Source organism: Ursus arctos, unplaced genomic scaffold (assembly GCF_023065955.2).
Source record: "Ursus arctos isolate Adak ecotype North America unplaced genomic scaffold, UrsArc2.0 scaffold_10, whole genome shotgun sequence".
NCBI lineage: Eukaryota > Metazoa > Chordata > Mammalia > Carnivora > Ursidae > Ursus > Ursus arctos.
In genome coordinates this window covers 70,891,155-70,912,333 of record NW_026622764.1, presented here as the reverse complement: position 1 = coordinate 70,912,333, position 21,179 = coordinate 70,891,155, and the positions used below count along the sequence as shown (strand labels likewise).

The window sequence follows — 21,179 nt, the reverse complement described above, 5'->3', positions numbered from 1 at the left end:
TCAGGTCATGATCCCAGTGTCCTGAGACTGAGCCCTGCGTTGGGCTCCCTGCTGAGCAGGGAGCCTGCTTCTCCCTCTCCAACTCCCCCCTGCTTGTGTTCCCTCTCTCGCTGTCTCTTTCTGACAAATAAATAAAATCTTAAAAAAAAAAAAGATAAAAAACTCACTAGAATGCAACTACCATACAATTCAGCTATTGCACTCCTGGATATTTATTCCAGAGAAATGAAAGTCACATATAAACCTACACCTCTATTTGCAACGGCCCCAAACTAGAAACAACCCAGACGACCTTCGACGGGTGAGTGGGTAAACAAACCATGGTACATCTGTACTGTAGAATAGTACTCAGCAATAAAAAAGAATGAATGATTATTGCTGTACACAACAACCTGGATGAACCTCCAGAGAATTATGCTGAGTGAAAAAAAGCCAATCCTAAAAGGATGCATACTACACTATTCCATTTAGGGAACATTCTTGAAATGACAATGGAATTAATTAAAATGTTTAAATATTCATTTGTTAATAAAACAATAAACCTATTGCATGTCAAGATTTTTATGAAAGTAACATCTCTTTTGCCAAAATAAAAAATACAGTGAGAAGAGAAGCCATCGTTTTACATCTTTGCAAACCCGGAGTCTCCAATCTGTTTGTTTTCAGTCTGTTGCGAGATCACATGTACCCTCTGGAAACTCCATCGGGCATTCATGAGACAATGACAGTGAGAGAGGCACAGAATGTCTTAGCATGAGTGGGAAAACAGTTTTGACCTTGTAGACCCAATAGAACAAGAGAACAAGGGACCCTGGGTCACACTTTGAGAACAACTGGTAGAGAGCACTGAGGGGTTCTGATATCCTTTTATCACAAGAAGTACCAGTCAATAACTAACACTACTTTTAAAAAAGACAAAAACTGAAAAAGGTAAAATGTTGAGATGAGCCTGAACTGGAGGAGTCTGTCTTTCCTGGAATAAAATTCTTTCCCCCAGAGTCTTTTCCTACAGGAAGAAGTATGTCTGGTATTTAGCTGTATAGAAATACTTGGCATGCTGGATGACAGTCTTAAATAAATTCTATACTTAAAAAAAAAAAGATTTTATTTCTTGACAGAGAGAGAGAGCGCACAAGCAGGGGGAGCAGGAAAGGGATGTGGGGCTAGATCCCAGGACCCTGGGATCACGACTAGTTGCTTCACCAATTGGGCCACCCCGGCACCCCAAATAAATTCTATTCTTAATTAAAACTTATTTCCTACTGCATGTCACTAAGAAAACTACCAAAGAGCAGTTTCCAACAATTCCACATACATAATTCTCTCATTTTTCTACGTAAAACTGTAATTAAGCACACTTAACTATTTGTCTATCCCTTCTTAGGGTGTGAAAAAACATTTTAAAATTCTTAAAATGCTACTTGTAGTAACATGTACCTTATTTAATAATCTAGAAAATTAGTAAGCTAAGCAAAAACGCTAGGAGCTATGAAACTTAGGCACTAAGCTCTACGCCAGCTGGGTAACTAGGTCACTATGCAATTAATTCTTTCATTCACCAAATGTTTATCCAATGTCTACCATGTGCTGTATATCATATATATTCTGATGCCTTGGCTTCCTGTGTATAAACTATCAGCTTTGCCTAAAAACTAATTGATCTCTCTCTCTCTCTCTCTCTCACATACACACACACACACGGACTTAAATGTAGCTCTAAAATTCTTACAATTCTGTCTTTCTATATATAATAAAATGTTCAGTGATATGTCATATTAACCTGTCAGTCCCAACATTTGTTATTGTTTTTGTTAACTTCAAGATCTTAAATATTCTATAAAATGGAGGTTAAATTGTGGTGAGCAGAGAAATAACCAGTCTGAAATGTCCTTCTACCTTTAGTCTTCTAATTTTGAACCACTAAGTTACGATGATAAACTTTTTTAAATGAGAAAGGATAAAGGCCCAAACCAAACTGTATTACCTTATGTCTTATAGGTTCAGCTAGTGATACAAAGCTGTATTTTTAAAAGTCATACTATATTATGTTACCTTAACTTAAAAATAGAATTGATATAAAACTATTTCGAAAAAGAAGCATACCATATGGAATGCTAAACATGTCTAGACAGCTAAGTATCCAGACAAACCTCTGCCAATAATTAAAGACCTCTGGGGAAAGAACTTTATTCCAGGAAAGACGGGCTCTAGCAGCACGTGGGCTCTTCCCAACAGCATCCTCACCAGCCAGCTGAGTTGGGGCAATTTCTAACGTCTTAGTGTCACAAATTCCTAAGTGTTGCATATGCCTAAGAGATGCAGGGTGGGTGGTGAGAGGGAACCACAGTTTTCGCTGGTCTGGTTTTATTGCAGATGTTTATCTGCTGGCTATCATTTAAATGCTCCTCTCTATTACATTCAAAGGCAAGGCTTCTCATCTTAATAAACAAATCATTTGTTTTCTTTTAAAGGATGAAAACGTTAACTTCTTGCATAGTACTTATAGAAAACATTTGTTTCCAACTGATTGATAAGTTCTTAATTTTAAGGTCTTTTCAAAAATCTCTAGTTTCAATGACTGTGGATCACAATTCCTCCACTAACTTTCAATTGTCCAAGGGAGTGAAAAGCATCGAAACAGCCCTGGAGTTAGAGTTCGTAGAGTTTGAGACCTGGGTTCAAAATCTGGCCCTGCCCCTCACTCACTAGCAATGGGACATAGGTGATGTGCACAGCACTTAAACGTCTATAAATCTTAACTTCCTTGTGTGTAAAATAGCAATGATTTCTTGCTTACACACAGGATTACTGTGAAGCTAAAAACATTACACAGCTGGAAAGAGAAAGTACAACAGGGAAGACAGTACTGGGAGAAGGGCACCTTTTTAAGTGGGGTGATCAGGAAAAAGCTCACTGTCAAGGGACACTTCAGTTAAAACCAAAAGGAAGTAGCCTAGAAAGCCACACAGGTACCTGGTGTAAAAATGTTTGTTACAGACAAGTACAATAGTAAGTGTAAAGGCCAGGAGGAAAGAATGAGCCTGGCGTGTTCACTGAACAGTGAAGAGGCCAGTGTGGAAGAAATGAACAAAGCAGGCAGAAGAAAACAGGTCAGAGCAGTAACTGGGGCTAACTAAATCTTGCAGGGCTTATAGAACTTTGGCTTTTACTCTGAGCAAGTACTTTAACAGAACCACCGTGGCTGCTATGCTGAGAACACAGTGAAGGGGCCGAAGGTAGAAGCAATGAGGAGCCTACTGAAATAGTCTAAGTAAAAGAGGACAGTTGAAGAACTAGGTGGACATGGCTGAGATCATGAGAAGAGACTCAATTCTGGGTGTACTGTGAAGACAGACCAATATGATCTGATGAATAAAATGTGTGCATGGCCGATGGAGGGGGGGGGTCATGGATGATCCCAAGGTTTTTGGTCTAAATTGGAAAAACAGAATTAACATAACTGAGATGCAAAAGTGTGTGAGAGCGTAGGTTAAATGGCTCTGCTCAAGTTTGGACATCTTAAGGTTGACATGGCTATCAGATCTCTAAGTAGACACCCTGAGCAGGCAGCTACATATACAAGCCCAGTTCAAGGGAGAGGACTGAGCTGGTCATATAAATTTAGGAAGTATCAGTGTGTGGAAAGGAAAAGTGTATAGATAGGAAAAGATCACCAAAAGGAGAGTGGATGAGTGTAAGCCTAAGAGAGTTCAGGGGACTGGCCTTGAGAAAGTCCAACATTATAAAGTCTATCAGGTAAGAAGGGACCAAGCTGAGGCGGAGTGGACACTGTGGTAAAAAGAAAATTAGGAGTACGGTATGCAGAAACCAAATAAAGTGCTTCAAGGAGGAGGGAAGAACTGACCGTGTTTAATCCTGCAGGCAAGTAAAGTAAGATTAGGACTGAGAAATAAGCCTTGGATTTAGCAACATGGAATTCACCAGTGACCTTGATACAGAGTTTTGGTGGAATGAGAGCAAAAGCTTCCTGGAAAGAGCTCAAGAAAGAATTGGAAGAGAGGAATTAGAGCACAGACAATTCTTTGGAGAAATTATGCCATATGGAAAAGGGGGAAACCTTGAATTCTGGGAAAAATTGAGACTATCAGAGGTCATAGCACACCCCCCTTTATTATTTTTTTTTATTTTTTTAAAGATTTTATTTATTTATTCGACAGAGATAGAGACAGCCAGCGAGAGAGGGAACACAAGCAGGGGGAGTGGGAGAGGAAGAAGCAGGCTCACAGCGGAGGAGCCTGATGTGGGGCTCGATCCCATAACGCCGGGATCACGCCCTGAGCCGAAGGCAGACGCTTAACTGCTGTGCCCCCCAGGCGCCCCAGCACACCCCCCTTTAATAAAACAATACTTTTCACCTCCATATGTTCAAGTTTATTATTGTATTTATATACATCCTTAATTCCTTTCTTCTTTCAATAGATCTCCCCATTCCCTGTCTGAAGGCGAATTCCCCAACCCCCCACCGCCCTACTGGGGGTCAGTGTCCCATACCTTTTGGCAACCTCTGTTGTATTTCTTATCTTTCTCCAACCTCTCTTTCCCCTCCACATAAAGTTCATGTCTTGACAGCTTTAAAATGAAAACAAAGACTTGTCTACAATTATTTCCCTTCTCCTCACCTTCGTTTCACCTCCAATATTTCTGAATTGTAAGACTGTCAGTGCAAAGGGCTTCCATCGCCATCAGCCCGAGACTGGTTTTGTTGTGGTCAGAAGTGTCTGACTGCCAGATCTCATGGTCACTTCTCAGTTCCAGCTTCTGCTTTACTTCCCTGCCATTCACTAACTGCCCTCCAAAATGGTGAACAAAATTCTGACTCCTACCGGCAATGTGTAAGCATGCTAACTTCTCCCAAACTGTTCTAATCCTGGTTAATTTTATTCTTTTTAATATTTATAAATCTGACCATTGAAAATACAAGGGTAATATCTAATTTTTCCTTCAGTCTGCATCTTTTTGACTCTAGCTTTATATGATTATATTTATTTCTCTTGTAAGCGCCTCTATATTCTTGGCCCATTTTTTTTCTATTGAATTATAGTGTTTTCTTGACATGAACTTAATATATTAAGTATAAAAGCTCTTCATCAGATTATAATTTTCCCCCAGGCATCCCATGTGCCTGTGTGTCCACTGACATAAAGAAATCGTCCATTTTCATGTAACGGAATACATTCTTTTGTCCCTTTAAAAATTCTCCCAGTACTTCATTCCTCCATAACAAGATGATAAAGATGTGCCTCCATTTTCTTTATTTGTATAGTTTTTAATAAAATGATTATCACATTGTTCTGGTCAGTACGTAATGAGAACACATCTACCTTTATTTTTCTCCCAATAGTTATTAGATAATTGTCCCAGTTCCCACATATCTGACTCACACTTGCATCCAAAAACCATGTCATTATTTCCTTCTAAATGATCCTATTATAGCACTTCCTAATGGCACTTCTAGACTCCCAGCACCCTATAACTAGAACCAGAGAATCCTGTTTCTTTCTCACTCTCTGCCTCATTTTCCACACCCAGTCACCAAGTTCCCACCGACTCCCCCTCCAGAACATGCTACTTGTGCGTCCTCTAGCTTCCATCCATCCCACCACTACTCCCAAATTAGGCTGCAGTTATTTGTGGCACCTGTTCTTTTAGCCATCACTCAAAAGGGTTTCAGGCATGTTCCTCTTCTCCTAGCTACCCTTTACAACACTAGCATCCCCAAGACAGTGCTCTTATTTTCTTCACATTCTTCTGCAACCCCCAACTGCTTCTACAAAAGGAAAGCCAATTCCTCAACCTGGCACTTAAACCTTCCAGACCTGGCTCCTCTAGTTTCATTTCCTGACACAATTCTACACATTCCAACCTTTGGCTATGCCAAACTACTCACAACTTCCTGACCTCAGCATGCTAGTCCCTCTGCTTGGAATGTCCTCTCCTACCTTGTTGACCTGCAGATCCCTTGTCCATTTAATGGCCCGCTCAAGTGAACCCTCTGCTAAAAGCTGTTTCTCATCCACCCAAACACAATCACTCATTCTGTCCCTTGAGCCACCATTTTATTATTTCATTATGCCCTTCATTGCTGTAGTGAGCAATCACTTGCTTAGATGTGTCTTCCCTACTGGGCATCCCTTAAAAGCCAGGTAGCATGTCTTACATTATTCATAGGCCCAGCATCTTGTAGTGTGCCTGACACAGCACGTGGTTAATAACAATCTCAAGTCTGAAAGAGAAAATGAATGAACAAATGAGTCCTCTGCTTTCACCTGCCTCACCAAATTTGGATTCTAGCTCTAGAATTTTTATTCCCACTGCCTCTGTTCTAGATCAGGTTCCTGTTACTTCTTGATTACCTCCTGTCTCTCACTTCACCTCCCCACCACAAAAGGTGATCTCATGACAAACAACTACGATTCTATCATTTCCCCCCAGAGGGGGAAAAAATCTGTTAATAGAAGAAAGGCCAGGTATCTTAACAGGATATATCTGACTCTTATTCCCACCTCTAAGGCTCCAAACCCTGTGTTCTAGCCCGACGCTGCTTCAAACCACTCCCTGAACATATACCTCATACTACCCTGTTTCCAGGCACTGCTGGTTTGTCACTCTCCTCTGATAATATCTTCTTGGGGCTCTCCTTCCTTTTCCTCCCTTGAAGCTGTCCCTCTGTATCCCCAACATCACACTCCCATTACTCTTTCCACCAATTTCCTAGGCTTCTTCCCTGTTACATACTTCTTTATCTTCTTAAATAGAAATTATTAACCATAAGTTTTTATCTAAGGATTAATTATTATACATATCCATGATTCTTCCACATAAAGCATTACAACTGAGTCAATTTGTTAGCTTTTCTGCCACCTCCCTTAATGTTTGTCACCTGCTTTTCACACACACACGCACACACACACACACAGCTGTTGCTGCTGATCTGCTCGAGCCTGGGCATTCACATACCCAAACCTATTAGGAACTTGGAGCCAGATGCTAGGCTTGGTGAGGTTTGGAAAAAAATATATATATATCACAAGATGTGTAGCTTTCGTGAAGCAAATTGGACACAAATGGTTATAGTGCTTGCCAGTCCTTCTCATGTCCGGTATTTCACCATTCAAGGTGGCTTCCTGAAGAATGAACTCTTAAATGACAATACTCGATGGAGTAAAAGGTACTAAGAATGTAACGACTCAACTGGATTTGTTTACTCAAGATTGGTTGGTTCCCCCTCTCCCTCTGCCCCTCCCACTTGTGTTCTAATAAATAAGATCTTTAAAGAAAAAAAAGAAGAAGAAGAATGGTTGGTTCCAGTGAACTAAATCACTTTATCCAAATGTGTAAGTGGGTCATTCATAAACCAAAATGTCGTTTTAAGGTATCACATGAAATGTAACTGCCGAACACATCAGGTGTAAGGGAGCAGATTTTCACTTGTTTGGTGAGCCTCTCACTCTGGATTTTATATAAATGTACATATATCTTATCTGGAATACATATATATGTATATCCCTTTGATGTGGTTTACCACAATGGCATCACAATGCATCTCCTCAGCTTACCTTTATAACATTTTACACTTTACAAATTTACAGGTTTTACTTATAAATTTTACCCCTGAGGGGCGAACGTGTGGCACAGTCGGTTAAGTGTTGGAATCTTAGTTTCCCGTCAGGTTGTGATCTCAGGGTCCTGAGACTGAGCCCCGTGTGGGGCTCCATGCCCAGGAGGGAAAGTCTCAAGCAGACTCTCCCTTCCTTCTCCCTCTCCCTCTGCTTTTTCTCCCCCCTCGCACACACTCACACTCTCTCTCTCGCATAAATAAATCTTTAAAAAAAATTTACCTACGAACTTTACCATTTTCAGATACAAGCTAGGGAAAGGAATTAAGGGGAAATGAAAAAAAATCAAATCATATTGTAGAATAGGGTTATTTCTGGGACATTTTTTATAAAATATCTATTCTTAAATATGGGATATAGGTTCTTGTTCAATTTCTCAAAGACTGATAGTTCTTGAACGTGTTCTTAAATATTGCGATTTTTTGTCCTGTTAGGGGCCTCTAACTTAGGATAAATATTATGAGACGCTTTTGAAAAGTGGCAATAATTACCATTAGGTATTTCAGTGGTTTTCTTATTAATATTAAGAGACATTTAGATAGAGATAATTTAAGAAATAAGAGATTTCATAATTCTTATTGGTTCCTATATCTTAGTCCTAAGTGACACCTCCATAAAAATCTAATGGTCTTGTTGGAAAAAAACTTTAAAATTTAGAATCACACACACACACACACACACACACACACACACACGCTATTATTTGACATAGTCATTTTCTACTCCAACATTTTATATTGTTGCTTTTCTTTAAATTTATTTATTAAGAGAGTGGAGTTAGAATTTTTTACTTTAAAATATCTAGAATTTTTTACTTTAAAATATCTGTTGCTTAGTAATCCAATATGAGAACTTACCTGTTTCTAGAAGCCATCTGATCGAATCTATTAATCTGATTAATCTATGAACTATTCCATGTACACATACATAAACCTTAACACTTTCAGAAAAGAAAACCATAAATTAGGATAGATGTTCAGCATAAGCTAATACAAAATAAATTAAGCAGAACGATTTTTCCACAATTATGAGACTTTATATCATTTCTCTTGATGTACGAAATATATTGAGTTCATCATAACACCTTAGAAATGCTTCTTCATTTTTAAGAATGCCTATAGTGTTTTGACAAGTAGGAAACCTAGTTTAGGGAGTATGAAAAATATCCTTAATTCCTACGTTTTTTACTTAAATATAGAAATGTAAAAATTATATTTCCCTTTAAATTTAAATGAATTCACATAAACAATTAAGCAATTATAAGGTAGTTACAAATTACCTTATATTTACAACATCTCTCGTTATTAAGTACCTCTTAACATATAGTATAAAGAGCTCAGTACCATATGCTCATTAATCTGAATGATGACTGTGTCCTTCTAGCTGTATCTGTGCAGTGGTTGGAGAAGTACAATCATACACATGAAAAGCATTATGTTGTAATGTATGTATTATGTATGTGGGGAAGTGAAATGTACGATGTGTAAAATATTTCATCATATAACAACTTACATTCAGGCTTAGTAAAATTACATTAAGGATATGTATACTATTTTTAAAGTAGATGAAATGCTATTAACTACTCAAATGTAAACAGCAAATATTAGCTATAGTGTGCTTAATAACTGAAAAGGGCAGTTAGATGAGTCAGTCTTTACAATATAAATTACAAATGCTCCAGACTTCTAATACCAAATTTCAAAGTTAAAGGAGGAATAAAAAAGATATTACTGAGTATATTAACTTCTGATAGAAAAGGAGTTAATATAAGTTAATTATTGATCTCGAAAATATTTTCCCCCATGGGACGCCTGGGTGGCTCAGTTGTTAGGTGTCTGCCTTCGGCTCAGGTCGTGATCCTGGGGTCCTGGGATTGAGCCCCTCATCGGACTGAGCCTGCTTCTGCTTCTCCCTCTACCTGCTGCTCCCCCTATTGTGCCCTCTCCCTCTAATAAATAAAATCTTTAAAAAAAAAAGTTTTTTCACTCAAACACTATCTTCTAACTACCATTTGCCCAGGCAATTGCCTTTCTTTTTTTGGTGGGGGTCGGGGGGGGAGACTAAGTATGTTTATCATTTAAAAATACTCACTTAAAAATTTTTAAGCCATGTATTATACTAATTTGCATCAGTACATTATAAATCATTGGCCAAATGGTCAAATAAAAAAATAGCTACATTAGACTTAATGTATTTGTTATTTAACTTAAAACATACAGAACATTAAAAGCAGTAATACCTGGGATGGGGATCACAGGTGATCACTTTCTTCTTATGCTTACCTATATTTTCAAAGTTTTCTAAAATGGCTATGTACAACTTGCATAATAAAAATCAAGTTCATCTGTTTATTTAAGAAATAATACATACTCTCCAAATTAATGAAATAGTGCATGAAATTGATAAATGAAGGGAAAGAAAGAAAATAAAAGAGAACCTACACAGGGATGGGGCATGTGAGGACAGGTCCCTACCCTCTCAGCAAGTTCGCAGGTTTCCTACAATTCAATTGTGAGAGCATAACATGGATGGAATATAAAGATCTTCTTTGGCATTATTATTCCTTTCCATATGCTAAATATAAATGTCTAGATCAAGCTTTCTTAAAAGTGGAGGACTTCAGTAACATACCCCAAGGAAGTGTTAAAAGGGGACTAGTTAGACCAAGAGGATTCCAGGGGAAGGGGATCAAAAAAACCAGCAACTTGCGTTACAGGAAGCTCCCTATCTCCGTAAATGCACTCACTCAGAGACTACCACCCCAACGAAGCCAGGCATGTGAATCTGAACAGGACCTGTCCTTCCATGCCTCCCAGGATAAATAACTGTGGAGGCCCAGAATTCAGCCAAACACCTGTGGAAATTAAAAAAGGGAAAGTTCACTAAACAGAGTGGGGAGGTTAAAAGTAGGAGCCATACCACTCAACGGTCAATTACAGGAAGAACCGTCAATTACAGACTACAACAGAAGAATCCTTAACAGGAAAGACTCATCAATTACAGGCCCCAACAGGAAAAGATGGACATTGCATCTCCCACGAGGAATCATCTAGTCCTGCAACTCAACCAATGAGAAACCATCACCCTGAACTCTTGCTTTTCTCCAAGGGACTTTTGTTCAAAACAACCCCTCCCAACTTCCTCCTTCTTCTCCATAAAATAACATTCCTCTCCTTTGTCGGGCTTGCCTATTGTTTTGTCAAACCTTGCATGTCCTAAATTAAAATTCTGTGCTATTCCCAAATAAACCCATTTTTTGCTGTTAAAGTAATTTTTATTTTTAAGGCTAACACACCTAAGAGTACGAAAAGAGTTCATTCAGTTATATCTAATCTTTTTGCATGAAAAGGGCTTATTAGCCTGTGGAATTCTATCTGTGAAGAAGTCCGGAGGACCAAAGGGTCCTATTCTGACTCTCTCCATACCAATGAAGAGCTTAATAATCAAACAGTCTTTGATCAACTCAAAACAAGTAAGCCCAGTTATTCTCTGCCCCTATAATCCTATTATAGTTACCAACTAACTTTTCAGCCTCTTTACATCTCATGTATAACTACAATCCCCTACTATTGCTATTCTTGGGCCATTCTAGTTCATTTAGTGCCCATCCCAATCTGCTCACCACCAGACATCCAATGACCCATAATTTGCTCCCTCTCCCCAAATCCTCTTCAAATACAGGTTTCCCCACTATCTGAGAGCAGAGCATTCCGATGAAATCTTTTGTAAGTTGAAATGGCATAAAGCAAAGAAACAATCACCATTAATTTATATGGAAAAATCTCTGAGCATTTCCAGACCCCAAAATTAACCTCTCTTAAGCTTTTCTGATACCTTAGGACACATCTTGCCAAAAGATGCACAAAATAAATTGAGACAAAGCACAGATGCTCACAGACACTGTCCAAAGCTGTGGAGGCTTGATGGCAAAACGCTGAGTGCAGCTCTCCAGGAAGGGCTGTGGGGCCGCGCTGGCCACTCTGGCCAATCCGGATGTGCACTGCCTCTGCTCACTGCAAAACACCGAATGCTATTTTTGCTTTTGGGTTTTGTTTGTTTGTTTCTAAAAGCAAAAATCCTCTCTGGATTTCTTTCAATTAGTGAAAACAGGTACTATTATAGGTTCTTTGAAAAAGCGAAGTGGCAGAACACAAACTTTTGGAAAGCAGGGACATCTGTAATTTTGCCTGTATAACTACTCTTAATAATAAAATACACACATATATAAAATTACTGAGAGCTTCAGTTAAGCATGAGAGCCAGTTTTTCAAATGTAGAGGTGTTAAAATGGCTGGTGGCTCCCTATTTTACTGAGTTAAATAATTCTACCAACATACAGAAAACAAGGAAATTTATGGCTTTTGAGAAATTTATTCATCTTTTCAAAATATTATCTCAGGATATTGTTTCTGAATGGATTTAGAATTGCATGGCCATAGATACGATACTGTAGCCTTTAATGTAATTTTTAATTACTTTAATTACATTAGTCTTTAATGTATTAAATTGCACCCCGTAAGTATTTACTGAGTGCCCAGTATGTGCCAGGCTGGGAACTAGGCGAATAAAATTGAGGATCTAATCCACAATTCTATTAATTGAACACATTTATGTCTCCATTTTCGACCTGTATATTTCACTACAGTTTTTAAGAGGACAAATTTGATCAAAATTGGAAATAACAAAAGAAAAATTCATTTTAATTTGTGGCTCTTGGCAGATAAAATGTTTTAATGTACATTCTCTTCATTTTAATTTATTTCAATGGAATGTGAAAAGCAGATAGAGGCACACATTAAATGCCCATAAAAGGAAATCTTTTGGCTTAGAGAACAATCTTAAAGCAGGTCAGAAATCCATTACACAAAAATAAATATTTTCAATTAAATATGACATATAATTATTTGTACTTATAAATTATGAGGATGTTTCTTAATCTACATGAATACTGAAGTACCTAGTTCACAGAGTTTACAGATTCATTATTCAGCTAGATGAACTTTATTTCTAAAAACAAATTCTAATAGAAAAGATGGTAAAAAGGAAAGGACCCACTGGAGGGGCGTTAAACTTAGAGGTGGGGTCAGCCCTTAGATCAATGCTATGCCATAAATTTTATTTTCTTAATCTTTTCTTCCATCTATGTTCTTCCTTTTCCCTATTTCAATACTACATTCTCTACCTTTACCTGTCTTTTCTTTTTTAAACAAAATCTAAGGAAATAAATTGCAATAAATTCGTTTGTATATGACATGAAAATTAATATACTACCTTACTCTAAGGACATTTCTATATAACAGAAGACAAAATGAAATGTTAAAGGAACAAATCTTTAATTAATTTAGGATACTTCCAGGGAAGGATAGCTGAGGGGAGCTGACTTAACAAGGAGATTTTCCTTTACCCCCAGTATCATAATACATGGATAGATGCCTGCTAGCATGAGAGTCTCTTACAAGAGGGATTCAGACCCTCCTCCCCTAAATACACATTTTTCCCTCCAAACTGATCAGGCTTCCTGCCAGCCTTCCTGTTTTTTCCATTATCAACAGTAAAACTCTCTATCCTGAGACAGATTATTGCTAGAGGGAAATGATGTGAATAGGTCTGCATGTTGCGGGAGAGGACCTATGGCAGCAAGTCTGGTACAGGTGAGGAGGTATGGCAATAACGTAGGAAGGCAAAACAGGAAGTTTCTGCAATGGTCAAGATGAATGGTAATGAGAACTTGAACTAATGTAATGAGTAAGGACAGTCAAACGAGGGGTGGATGTGAGCAACACTGTAAAATGTTCAAATAATTAAAAGAAAGAAACAAGAGGGCAAGGGGTCAGCATATCAAAACCAGCACAGATATATCAAAGAAAAAGGAGCTGTAAGTGTACTTTCTCATATTTCCCACCAAAATACAACCACATTCCCTATAATTCAAGATTAGTTTCTCAATCATAAATATAAGAATTTCCTGATATTTCCTAAAGCCCAAATTTAATGACCCATTTACTATTGTACTCTGTGATTTATCTTGTTGACAAACAAAATGTCTTGCAAGATTTACAAAAAATACCCATCGTCTGGAGGAGTTTAGTCTCAGGCTCTACCCTTCCGCTTTGAAGAAGAAAGTCACTGAGCTAGATAATCAGCAAAATTTCCAGCTCAAACATGCCAGTGCAGCACTGGGCAGGGGATGGAGGGAGTCTGGAGGAAGGAAGTCTCACCCCCGTTTAAAAGTAAAACACAAAACAGCTATGGTCAACACCTATGGCCCATCCTGTCTGAAATATCGATGCCCAGCAAGCTAAGGAAAAACATAGAGTAGCCAGAAAATGATTGAGATGCAGGCAACTAAAATGAGAACAAGTGAAAAGAACAAGACCACAGGGAGAGGACAAAATATAGGATTTTTGTTGTTAGACAAGGGCTGGCCATAGGACTGATGCCTCGAGGAGACAAAGAGTGTAAATTAAACAGGGATTAACTCGTGAGAGCAATTTTAACATATGAAAGGAATGACTGAGGAGAGAATTGTAACAGCTGATATTTACTGAGTGCTTACTATGTGTCAGGCATGGTATTAACTGAGATGTGGAATTAACAGATTGCATCCTCATGAGTTTGATATCATCATTAGCAGCAGCAACCTCATTTTTCAGATGAGGAAGCTGAAAGTAAGAAACATTAAGTAACTTGCCCAAGATGCCAAAGCTAGTAACTAACTGAACATGATTCAAATTAGGCAGCCTCATTCCAGAGCTATAATTTTGTAAGTCATACACTTAAATACGTAGAGGTTTGCACAAGCCAAAATATGCACAAACTCATATGTTCATATTAATAAATGGATGATAGACCCGTAGGGAAATTACTTACCTTCTGTTAACATTGTAGAGGCTAACTTTCAGAAGAAAACAGATATTTCTATTTGTATATAAAGGCCAAAATACTAGAGAAACCTCGTATTTTTAGACTCAAGGGAATTTCCAGCAATTTTGCTTTTTCATTTTTATTTTTACTATGATAAAATGGGGCCTTCAAAATCAACATTCCTTTTTACATTCACAAAATCCAAATAACTTTTTGCTTCTGCATTCAGATACCAAAATCAATTTGAATGAACACAAAACTATATAGCATCTCAATTTTTGAGCTGTCCATCAATCTGTAAAAGCTTCTTGGAAAACATTCACTTATATTTGCCATGGGGCATAAAATTTTTACAAAGTTCTGAATGTAGCCTTCATATATAAAGGGTATATAAAGAAATGTTTTAATCATGCTTATAGCTTTCTTCCTGGGCCTTTAAGGTATAAAAGGAAATTTTACGTTTCTTCATTGCAACAATGCTGTCACCCAAGGCCATCTACTACTACCTCATAAATTAATGTCTCAAGATCTGGAATCCCACCTGTTTTTTCTTGTCAGTGGCTCTGAGTTATAGAAGTAATTTTGGATATAAATGTCTCTATCTCTACTATCATCCTCAATGCAATCTGAACTTACTTTTTTTCCCAAAGATTTTATTTATTTGAGAGAGAGAGGGAGAGAGAGCGCACACACACACAAGTGGGCGGAAGGGCAGAGGGAGAAACAGACTCCCTGCTGACTCAGGGCCTGAGTCAAAGGCAGACGTTTAACTGACTAAGCCACCTAGGCACCCCGACAGTCTTAACTTAGGATTCCTAATAAGAGAGGTTCACTTATGTTACAGATAATATAGTTATGTTCCAACTATGTAAAGGTTTATTAGTAATACTTATTAACAAAGCATTCATTAGGAAAGAAAATCAATGAAAGACAGTAGAATGAAAACAAACAACAAAGTTATCTAGCAGAAACAAAACAGCATTCATGCTTTACCATGTCCTAGAGCTCTGCAACAAACTATTTTAATGGAAAGGAAGAACTTCAAAAGAGTACTGGAAAAAAGTGAATATTTAACAACCCCCCCTCAAATTAAATTTTTATACTTTGGTTCTCAAACTCAAGAAACCTCTATCTAAAAATTTAAATTTCTGTGTCTTGGTTAACAATGGCAGCAGTAAATATCACCTACAGAATATTACAGTAACCCCAACAATCTTCGTTGCTATTTCCATGGAAACAGTTCAAATTAAGAAAACCGAACAGTAAAACATAATGTATTTAGAAAAACAAAACACTTTATTTTGTTTTTCCCTATCGGTTAACTAACATGGCATACAACAGGTACATAAACTAAGCACTAGAAAGTTCATGATTCATTCAACAAACATTTGCTAGTCATGCTGCGTGCCAGGCACTGTGGTAGGGGAGAGGGTTACTGTGGAGAGCTAAACAGACAGTCCTTGCCCTCATAGATCTTAACCTAGTACAAAGGTCTTAACTAACCAGTGACACAAATATATATAAAACAATAAAAGTACATGATATATCTTTAGAAGAGCCTAACAAGGAAGTTCAAAATAAAGCTTCCCTGAGAATGTGATGTTCTAGCTGATACTTGAGGAAGGTCAACTGAAAAGTCCTCAGAGAGCATGAGGAAAAGCTGGGAAGTCTGCCGGGGTGAGAGTAATTCACAAGGCACTAGGGACAATGCTAAGGATTTGGATGTTTGTTCTACAAACAAAAAGAAGATATTGAAGGCTTCTAAGAAGGACAATGACGAGATGAGATCTGTAATTTCAAAAACTTATTCTGGATATATTGTGAAACAAGAACTAAGGGGAAGTTTGAAAGAATGGAGGGAGTCCAGTTAAAAAATCATGAGAGTAATCGAAGAGAAAAAAGCGAACTTGCATTAGGAGGCTAGCAGTATAGAGGGAGAAGGATTATCAGGCAGATGAGGACTGAAGAGACTCCCACATTATATTATACCTACAAGATAAGGAGCCACACAAGGAAAACTAACTGGGGTGAGGTGGCATCCTTCACAGCATGGTAAAACAAAATACATACCTGGTTGTCTCAAAGACACCATAACAGACCGCAAATCAAACCCAAGATCATTCCTGCCACAATCTGGTCCTCCACTGGAGAATGGGCTCACTAGTGCTCATAAGGCACATAAGCCAGAAAGTCAGAAGTAACCTTTTATACTGCCCGCCTTTTATACTGCCCTCTCCCTTACCACCCACACCCAACCCAGTATAAAGTCCTACCAATTTTACTCTGCATAATTCTGCTCTGACTGCACTCTCCAACTTTTATTTCTTACCACAGTCCTCATCGATTTCACCTCTCTATTCCACAGACTCTTATTAAAGTGTCATGCCCTGTTTTGACCTTTGCAAATGTTCCATCTGCCTGTGATATGTAATACTCTTTCCCACTATCCTCTCCTAGATAACTCCTTATTTTTTAAAACGTGATGTCTTAAAAAAAAAAAAAAAGTTCCATATGGCACCCAAGACTAGGACAGATCCCCTATTACCTGGTCTAACACCCTTGTGTTTCCCTCTTAGTACTTATCACAGTAATTATTTATCTGTATGATTACTTAATATGTCTCCCCCACCAGAACGAAGCTCTGTGAGGGCTGGGCCCATGTTCTTAGCATGATCAATATTTTTTTAAATCAACCATTAATTCAAAATTACTGATAAATTGCCCAGGAAATATAAAGGAGACAAAGAATTTAGGCTAGGTTCTTGTATCTATTTGAGAATGTAAAGTGTTTTTAACAGGAATAAGAGTCTTTTCCCTCAAAGAACTTCCAATCTAACCAGCAGACAACCATTATTCAAGCAAAATACACATACGTAGTAGAGACATATAAGCCTACCTGCAGGATCATTCACTATGTAGAGAAGCCCTAAGCAACACTTACTTACAGATACAAATTGAATGAGCATCTCTGAAGGATTCTTCCAGTTGCAAGTAATAGAAAATCTGACTGAAACTGGCTGAAGTAAAAAACAAGTCAGGTGACTGGACTTAGGACTCTCTCCCACTCTGCCTCCCTGGACACACAGGCTGTATGTACCTGAAGTTGGGAAACTTTTTACCACTCCTTCCCTCTTCCCCATCAATTAAAGAAAAAAACAAAAAGGCATTATATAAGCAACATGCAGTGAACTCCCAGAGAAACTACATAATTTGTAATTATCTAAAGACACTGCCACTCAGTCCCACTTTTTTCTTTTCTTTTTTTTGCGGGGGGTGGGGGGAAGCAGAGGGAGAAAGAGAATCCTGAGGAGGCTCCATGCCCAGCGTGGAGCCAGACACGGGTCTCAATCCCACAACCTTGAGATCATGACCAACCCGAAACCAAGAGTCGGAATCTTAACCAACTGAACCACAAAGGTGCTCCCCACCTTTTGTTTAAAAAAGGGGGGGAGGCGCCTGGGTGGCTCAGTCGTTAAGCATCTGCCTTCGGCTCAGGGCGTGATCCCAGAGTCCTGGGATCGAGCCCCACATCGGGCTCCCTGTTCCGCTGGGAGCCTGCTTCGTCCTCTCCCACTCCCCCTGCTTGTGTTCCCTCTCTCGCTGGCTGTCTCTCTCACTCTGTCAAATAAATAAAATCTTTTTTAAAAAAAAGGAAACTGTGACAACAATCCCAAAGAAAGACAACTGTACTAATGAGCTAGAATTACTTCTCTGTATCCTGCCTTCCCAAATAAGGCTATGATTCAGTATAATTAAAAACATAGATAAATATCACCAAAGCAAAGGGAAACAAAATAAAGTTTATATAACAAATCAAGCATGAAAAAACAGACCATAAAAAGTTCCATTATCAATTAACATTTCCCAACAATTTATTATGAAAATTTTCTAAGTTGAATATTTTTTACAGTGAATGCCTATATCTTACAAGTCTACCGTTAACATTTTATATATTTGCTTTATCCCGTATCTACCCATCCTTCCCTCCATCTTAGCCTTGCAGGTACTTCAGAGTGTAATGCAGAAGGCAGCACACATCTCTCTAAATATTACAGCATGCATATCAGTAACTGAAGCTTGATATTTGTTTATATTTTTCTTTTGAGGTAAAATTAATATTTGTGCATTGTTTAAAGTGTATATTCATTGAGTTTCTGACAAATGCATACATCTATGTAACACAAACCTCTATTAAGATACAGACATAATCATCACCCCAGAAAGTTCCCTTGTGTTCCTTCCTAACCACTGCCCTGATTTTTTTTACCATAATAGATTAGTTTCACTTATTCTAGAATATCATATAAATGGGAACATAGAGTATCGACGCTATTGTGTAAGGCTTCTTTTACTCAGCACTCAAGTTGTGGTATATATTAGCGGTCTGTTTCTTTTCATCCCTCAGCAGTATCCCAGTTCATCATGTTGCTTATTGGAGGACAACTGGGCTGTTTCCAGCTTTTGGTGATTATGAATAAAAAGCTTCTATAAATATTCTCGTACAAATCTTTCTATGAGCATATGTTTGGGTAAATACCTGAGAGTGGAAGGCTTGGGCCACAAGATAGGTATATGCTTGGTTTTATTTAAACACACAGTGGGGTGCCTGGGTGGGTGGCTCGCTCGGCCGGCTGAGTGTCGACTCTTGGTTTCAGCTCAGGTCATGATCTCCCGGTAATGGTAATGGGATGGACCCTGGTGTCGGGCTCTGTGCTCAGCACGGAGTTTGCTTCAGATTTGCTCTCCCTCTCCCTCTCTCTCAAATAAATAAATAAATAAATAAATAAATAAATAAATAAATATTTTTAAAAAATAAAATACACACACACACACAAACTGCCAGATCTTTCCCAAAGTGATCGTACTATTTTAGGCTCCCATCAAGAATATACAAGTGGTCCCTCCATATCCTTGCCAATATTTGATATTGTCAGCCTTTTTAGTGTTAGCCATTGTGTTGTATGTGATTAACACTTTACTTTAGAGCTGCAATTATTTACGAGATTATTATAGCACAAAAATAACTGAGAGGTACCTAAAATACAGGACAATATTAAGAAAAACAATAATATTATAAATTTCATGCAGAACTTTTATATAAATCTTTTCCCATTTTCTAGAGTTACATGATTGAAAGCACACTTTCTTTTATAAATTTTACTTTAATTTTAATGTATTTTTTATTTTAATTCTACTACAGTTAACATACAGTGTTACATTAGCTTTAGGTGTACAATATAATGATTCAACAATTCTATACATTACTCAGTGCTCATTGTGATAGTGTACTCTTTTTTTTTTTCCTTAAAGATTTTATTTATTTATTTGACAGAGAGACAGCCAGCGAGAGAGGGAACACAAGCAGGGGGAGTGGAAGAGGAAGAAGCAGGCTCCCAGTGGAACAGGGAGCCCGACGCGGGGCTCGATCTCAGAACGCCGGGACCATGACCTGAGCCGAATGCAGACGCTTAACGAATGAGCCACCCAGGCGCCCCGATAGTGTACTCTTAATTCCCTTCACGTATTTCACCCATTCCTCTATCCACCTCTCCTTTAGTAACCATGAGTTTGTTCTCTAAGAGTCTGTTTTTCAGTTAGTCTCTTTTTTTCTGTTTTGTTTCTTAAATTCCACATGTGTGAAATCATATATTTGTCTTTCTCTGACTGACATATTTCACTTAGCATTATATCCTTTAGATTCATACACGTTGTTGCAAATTATAAGATTTTTGTTCTTTCTCATGGCTAATATTCCATCATGTACACACACACACACACACACACACACACACACTCACACTACATCTTCTTTATCCATTCATCTATCGATGGACACTTGGGCTGCTTCCATAATTTGACCATTGTAAATAATGCTGCAATAAACATAGGAGTCTATGTATCTTTTCAAATTAGTGTTTTTGAATTCTTTGGGTAAATACTCACTAGGAAATATACTTCCATTTAGTTGTCTTAGGAAACGATTATGCTGTCATATATTAGAACTTTTACTTAGGAAACTGGTGTCTAAATACTAACTTTTCTTTCTGTTCATCTCTTACTACTTAGTAACTTCAACAATTCATGGCTCACCTAACAATCCATAATTCAGGATTAATAATATGAATTGAAACACGTTTGTTGAACAGAATATTGCCAAAGTCTCCCTTTAACACATAACTCCTGTCTTCTATTAGCAAAAGAATGTCTTCACCTTTCCCAACATAATTCCATTTTGGAATTGTAGTTAATATCTTTCAATTAAGTTCTAGGGGGACAAGAATACCGTCTTACGCCACCCTTTAAAATAAAAACAAAACACACCTTAGTACAACTGTATATTCTGAATTAGCTTGTAAAAGCAGCATGACTATCCTAGAAGCAAGAGCAAATCATTACTTGGATATATCAACGCCATTTCCCATAGGGCATGCCTACATAAGTGGTGCCACTACAGAACGCAGCACGTGATGATCCCAGTCGGTAAACTGCCATCCATCTGCTGATGACAAAGAAATACTAACAAGAGCAGCTTGTGGAATCCACTAGCAGTGTTTGAACAAGTAACCAGCTTCAGAAACGGCCAGGTTTCTCTTTTTATGCACTACATATATACAAAGCAGCAGCCAGGGCCGACCCAGCTATTTTTTATTTTCCTTCTACACAAATGCCAGCAATGGG

General features: G+C 38.0%; 1 protein-coding gene across 4 annotated transcripts in view; it reads right to left on the bottom strand.

Annotated features, from left to right (window-relative positions):
- The window catches only part of LNX2 (ligand of numb-protein X 2), a 79,118-nt gene that overhangs the window by 39,950 nt on the left and 17,989 nt on the right, over window positions 1-21,179 (bottom strand). Inside the window, exon 1 of one of the 4 annotated variants that reach the window (XM_057309529.1) lies at window positions 11,472-13,564. The exons of the other annotated variants lie outside the window; for them this stretch is intronic. The gene's annotated coding sequence lies outside the window, so the exon portion shown is untranslated. Of the gene's footprint in view, window positions 1-11,471; window positions 13,565-21,179 lie in introns of those variants that run through there. 4 annotated transcript variants of the gene reach the window in all.